This window comes from Mastigoproctus giganteus, chromosome 4 (assembly GCF_048544385.1).
Source record: "Mastigoproctus giganteus isolate SK-2022 chromosome 4, ASM4854438v1, whole genome shotgun sequence".
Classification (NCBI taxonomy): Eukaryota; Metazoa; Arthropoda; class Arachnida; order Uropygi; family Thelyphonidae; genus Mastigoproctus; species Mastigoproctus giganteus.
In genome coordinates, this window is record NC_143578.1 from 43,186,713 (window position 1) to 43,193,466 (window position 6,754).

At 37.0% G+C, this 6,754-nt stretch overlaps 1 protein-coding gene across 7 annotated transcripts in view; it reads right to left on the reverse strand.

Moving 5' to 3' along the window:
- The window catches only part of LOC150086675 (G protein pathway suppressor 2-like), a 152,268-nt gene that overhangs the window by 23,693 nt on the left and 121,821 nt on the right, over positions 1 to 6,754 (reverse strand). The gene's annotated exons all lie outside the window — the stretch shown is intronic.

The window sequence follows — 6,754 nt, forward strand, 5'->3', positions numbered from 1 at the left end:
TGAGTCAATGGTACGATCAATCTAGAAATCGGAAGAAAAAAATCCGGCATAGTGTCTGTGAAAACGTGCTAATTGCTTCAAAAATTTACTCTGTAACTCGTGATGTTAAATTAGAAAAAACGGAAAAGGCTTTAAATCTGTAGATAGAAGACCAAACTCAAAATAAAATTTCGTTAAGTTCACTCATCATTCGTGAAAAGGCAAAACTCCTTTATCAACACTTTAGCGAAACTGGTGATAGCACTGGCGGGATAAGTTTTTTAGCTAGAAAAGGCACTGGTTTGAAAGATTTGTTTGAAATTTCTAATAAATATTACATTTAATATTAAACTGTTTCTTATTTTCATTTCGATGCCACATGCTTGCATTTCACTACGTACTGTCTATGTACATAGTCATATTATGAAGATACATATAATACATACATAGACAAAATTTTAGATTAGTTTTTCTTATATATTTCATACTTTGGAACGGAACCCCTTTATTACTATGGGAGCCATAACTCAGTATTTGCGTTTTCAGTATTCGCGGCATTTCTCAGGAACGTAACCCCTGCGAATAGCGGGGGTTTACTGTATACAGTTTTATAGAATTTTATTTCAATTTTTTCATAATAATCTGAACTTATAAGTTTTTAAAATACTTTTAGTTTACATTTTCAAAAACTAACCAAGTCAGCTTGGAGTCAAAAAGGCACGGATTAAAATGATACCTGCCAATTTTTAGAAACTGCAATCTTGGATACAGATCAGCCAGAATGCACCAAAATTAAAAACGTTCAGAGAATGTTTCTTTCAAATTAATAATATAATAAAAAAATCAATGAATGTCATACAATGCAATGGAAAAATTATGCAAATCATTATCGAATAAAATAAAATGTATTTTTAAATAATTTCCTTTGTTTATATTATTATTTACTATTAATATATAGCCACGAAATACATTAATTCTAAAATGTTGATGACCCTCAATTTTGTATTAACAAAGTTTTGCTTGCTTAAAATAGTTGATAGTTTTTATATCAAGGGTCTATCCACATTATGTATCAAACATTACTCAATAATAATTATGAAAAACCTAAATTAGTATGGGATAGGGGCAATTACAAGTAGTGAAGTTAGACAGGAAGATTTTGAAGCGATAGCAAGCAGAATATCTATCAATTATTGTTATTATTATTATTTTTAACCCTCCATTTGATTAACCCACCCATAAAAAAAAAATAATAAAATTTGAAGTGTCCCCCCACCCCCAAATAATATCCAAGCAGTGCTGCAAGCTGTATCAAGCTGCTTCACTGGACCATTTCTAGTATGAGACATAGCTTGTAATATGTAAACAGTTTCCTTAAAACTTTATGCCATCTACATTCCACAGCTATTAGTTTAGCTTATTAAAAAAAAAAGTGGTCAACGTATGGGTAACTTAAACAGCAAAACAATTCAAAACATGACAATAGCACTTTATTTTAATAAAATACAAGGTGACTCTTAATTCAGTACATTCCATCGGGGAGATGATCTTACAAGAGAAATCCGAGTTAAAAAAGCTACTCACAGGCTGTCAAATATACTTTTTGACACAGAAGCACAAAGTTGTAGCCAGAATAAATTAATAGTTCACTATTCCTGCATTCCACATAGTTGGAATGGCATGTCAGTGCTATTTGCCTTTTCCTTATGCCTTACCTTACCAGCCAACTAGCTTCACTTTTGCTGTTATGCACATCAGATCTGAAAGAGGAAGCAACACAAGTTGTAAAGTATACACCTGGTGGGGTGGCATGTACAGTACTTCCAAATTTGAAATATGACGGGGCACATGGGATATCGCAAAATGAAAATGCTTATAGTGTGAGTGTTTATAAATATATCTCATTAATATTGTTTAAGCTCTGGTCAATGCTACAATTAGCATTTTATCAATAAAGTGTCATGTGCATAATAGCAGAAATTATTTTTAAAGATTATAAACTTATAACGCAACAGATTTTTTTTTTCAGGTCAGCAATACTATATTCACAGCACATATAAATATATTTAGAGCAGCACATTTTTAAAAAATTAACTTTTGTAACGAAAGTGAGTGAGAGTGAGTGAGTGGGCTAATATTTTACCCAAAATATAAATACTTTTAGCATAGTGGTGTGTTCACAATATTCTGATTTTTTCCCCTTGTTCAGCAATGATTATTATGAATAGGAAAATAATGTTTTGGAGTCCATATGATTATGGACTCTAAAACATCATTTCCTTATTCATAATAATCATAAAAAAACTTAACAAAACAAAGGTGATTTTCACACTGCAACTTTTAGAATCCTGTAATAAGATATTTGGTTGAATTTATTTATTATTACACTTTGTACTGAATACACTAGGTTCTTGATCATGTTCTGTTGTTGTTACAGTGTTTAATGGTGCAAGATCTACAGCAGCTATATTGCTCCATCATATTCTGTTGGATGAACAAAGCATGTTTTGCAGTGGATGGAATCCTTATCAGTCTATTATTATAATCTTTGCCAGAGCAGCACACACACCTCATTAATGGGATCACATTGTTAGAAAGTACTACAAAAAAGCAGATAAAGGGTTGGTTATGTGATAGAAGACTAAGAATAGTAAATAAATGGTTCTTACTCTGAGTAGAGGTTCAGTATTAGGTCCCTGCCAGGGTATGTCTGCCAGGGGCAAAGGTTGATGATGTTGTAGAGCAGATATCATCTTTTAAGGGCACAAAAGGTGATATAGTTGTACACGTTGGCACTAATGATATCAAGAGTAGGAGACCGGCAGAATTGCTTAACAAGTACAGGTCACTGTTGAAAAAAAGCCGTGAAATAGGGTTGAAATTGAAAGTGTCTGCAATTCTGCACAGACACGATAGGAGGGAGTATATGATGAGAGCCTTGTCGATCAATTCGGCCCTGGAAAGATTGTGCAAGGCTCAAGGGGTAGAATTTTTTTCAGCCTGGACTGTACTTGTTAACAGGAGAGATTGCTTCTACAGGGATGGGATACACTTAAATAGAAAGGGTGCAAGAATATTTGCTGATGCTATCGAGGCAGTGTTAGGTGGGTCGGAAAACTGCTAGATTGGGGGGAGACAAAGACGAATAGATTAACAGTAGCCACTGGCAGAGGTGAAAGAGATTCTTGCACTGCTTCTATTGGAATGAGCAGAAGCCTGAAAAACAAGATGCAGGATATTTCAGAGACTGCCGGGAGTCACTGCGGTACAAGTAAACACATGGGTTGTGTTAGGGTAGCTAAGAATAGAAATAGGTGCATGTATACTTGCGTGTACACCAATGCTAGGAGTTTAGTAAGTAAAATTGATGAATTTGAGGTATTGCTCAAAACATCAAAGGCAGATATTGTTGGGATATCAGAGACGTGGTGTCACACAGATATAAGGAATGCAGAACTGGAATTTGGGGAGTACAACGTCTACAGAAAGGATAGACAGGATAGGAAGGGAGGAGGGGTTATGCTATTAGTTAAGAAATACATAAAATCCAAGGAAGTGAAGCCAGTGGACATTGCTGGACAGTGCAGTGTCGAGTCAGTTTGGTGTGACATAAGCATTGGGAGATCAAAATTGAGAGTAGGAGTGTGCTATAGGCCTAATGACTCTGATGAGTATAATAAGATACTGTACACTGAAATAGAGTGGGCCAGTAAATCAGAGAGTCTTATAATGGGAGATTTTAATTTCCCAGATATTGACTGGAATTTGGGGGCTGGTCACTCACACACTAGCAAGGCTTTTGTGGATTTATTGGATGATTGTTTTCTACATCAGCATGTTCAGGAGGCAACTCGAGGGAGGAATACTCTTGATTTGATTATCAGCAGTGAATCTTCATGAATTAAGAATCTGCAGATATGTGAACCACTAGGTGGCAGTGATCACAGTGTGCTGAAGTGGGATTTACTCAAAGAGGTAACTACCATTAGGGGTAAAGGGAAGGGTTATTGCTTTCGTAAAGGCGACTACGATGAACTGAGACAGTATTTAAATTCTATACAGTGGGACCAACTGATGATGTTACCAACAGCAAATGCAAAATGGGAAAGATTCAAAGAACTTATCTTGGAAGCTACTAGGCTTTACATACCAACTAAGAAATATTGTTCAAGGTTTAGGCTTAAATGGATGTCAGATGAACTGATGAGGCATATGGCAGAGAAGAAGCATGCATGGGATACATACAAATTAACACATGACACAGAAGCCTATGATAGATACAAGTTGATCTGTAACCAAGTTACAAAGGAGGTTAGGCAGGCGAAGGCAGATTACGAGAAATCTTTGGCAAGGGATGCAAAGAAAAACAGCAAAGAGTTCTTTACTTATGTAAACTCTAGAAGGAAGGGGATGAATCAGATTGGTCCACTTGATATCGATGGGTCAACTGTTGATGATCCTGCTCAGGTAGCTAACAAACTAAATGAATATTTTGCATAGACATTCACACATGAGGAGTTATTTAGCGAGGGGAAAGCCAGAGGTGTATTCAACTCTAGCAGTAAGCTAGAGAATCTTGTAATAACTGAGAGTAAAGTGGAGGAGAAATTGTTGAAGATAAACACAAGAAAGGCACCCGGGGTGGATGGGATCTATCCAGTTATATTAAAGGAGGCAGCAAAGGAAGTAAGCAAACCCTTAGCCATAATTATGAGAGCTTCCTTGGACTCAGGGGAGGTACCCATAGACTGGAAATGTGCAAATGTGACCCCAATTCACAAAGGAGGATCAAAGGCTGACACAAGTAATTATAGACCTGTGAGTTTATCTTCTGTTCCAGGAAAATTAATGGAGGCGCTAGTTAAAGAAGCACTGCAGGATCATTTAGACAAGACTTCAGCTATAGCTCGGACACAGCATGGTTTTGTTAAGGAGAAGTCTTGCCTGACCAATTTGATTGGATACTATGATGCAGTCACAAAGGAACTGGATGCAGGGAATAACTTTGATATTATATACTTGGATCTTAGAAAGGCTTTTGATACTGTTGCACAAATTGGAGCAGTGTGGCATTGGAGGGAAATTGCTGGTATGGATAAAGGGATGGTTGAGGGGGAGAAGACAGAGAGTGGTAATCAATGGACACTGCTCATCGTGGACTAATGTTATTAGTGGAGTCCCTCAGGGCTCAGTGTTGGGTCCATTATTGTTTTCTGTATTCATAAATGATATTGATGAGAGTATATCAAGCTTAATGTCGAAGTTTGCAGACGATAGAAAGGTTGGCAGGGTTGTCAAGGAGACTACTGACACTATGCTGCTGCAACAGGATCTGGAAAGGTTGAGCAGATGGGCTGAGAGGTGCCAAATGAAGTTTAACATTGACAAATGTAAAGTACTACACATGGGAAACAGCAACCCCAGAGCAACGTATCAACTCTGTGGTACTACACTGACAGTGGTAGAGAATGAAAGGGACCTGGGGGTGGTTGTGCAGGCAGATATGAATTTCTCTGAGCAGTGCAGATGGGCAGCAAGAGTAGCTCATGGTGTATTGTTAATGATATATAGGAAATTTTTGTAGCAGGGATAAGGAGGTGATTATTCCCTTGTAGAAGGCAATGGTCAGGCCACACCTAGAGTACTGTATACAGGTCTGGAGGCCTCATTTCAAGAAGGATGTAGAGCTGCTGGAATGAGTACAGAGAAGGGCAACAAGATTAGTGAATGGAACAAAGGGGCGCTCTTACGAAGAAAGGCTTAAGTTTTGCAAATTACAGTGTCTGGAGACCAGGCACCAGCGAGGTGATCTGATAGAGGTGTATAAAGCCTTGAATGGTTTGAGCATGCTCAATGCTGATAGGATTCTTCCTCTCACTCAGAATAATCACCTGAGAGGGCATAAATTCAAATTGAGGAAAGACAGATGTAGGATAGACGTGCAGAAATTTGTCTTTAGCCAGCGGGTGGTTGGTTGGTGGAACAGACTTCCATCCTTTGTCGTGGAAGTTGATAGCCTAAAAAAGTTTAAGGCTCAGCTGGACAGGTATTTTGAACGAACAGAGGGGTGAAGTGGCAGTGGTTTTTTTTTTTATTTTTATTTTTGGCTGATGCTGTATAAGCTTGCTTTCTTGCATCAAATTCCTCTACTAATGCTAATGTGATAGAAGACTAAGAATAGTAAATAAATGGTTCTTACTCTGAGTGGAGGTTCAGTATTGGGTCCCTTGGTGTTTCTGATATTTGTTAAGGATACCAATGAAAGTATAACAGGTTTCACATCGTCTGCTGATGTTATAGAGGTTAGTAGGGGGTGGTAAATGATAGTAACTTAGGTAGGCTGCCTCAACAAGACTTGGATAAATTATTTAGTTGGTCTAAAAATGCTAAGACACATAATAGAAAATATAAAGATCAGGAAATTAGGGAACATTTAGGAAACAGTACTCAAAGATTAATTTATTACTTGGGAAGCAACAAACTTAAGGCAGTTGACAATGAAAATGGCAAGGGTAAATGTACTTGAAAAATTCAATATGAAGATCTCTGAACAGTGCAAAAATGATGACAGGGCAGAAAGTGTTTAATCTATGATATACAGACATTTTACTGATAAGGACAAAAGAAGTAATTATTTCAGTATGCCATCCTCAAGCCATAAAATACCATAAGTATTTTGTACATATACAAAATAATATTTTGAGAGAGAGGAGTACATATACCATATTTCCCCATGTATAAGATGCACCTTTTTTCGAAAAATTTGGGGTCTAAA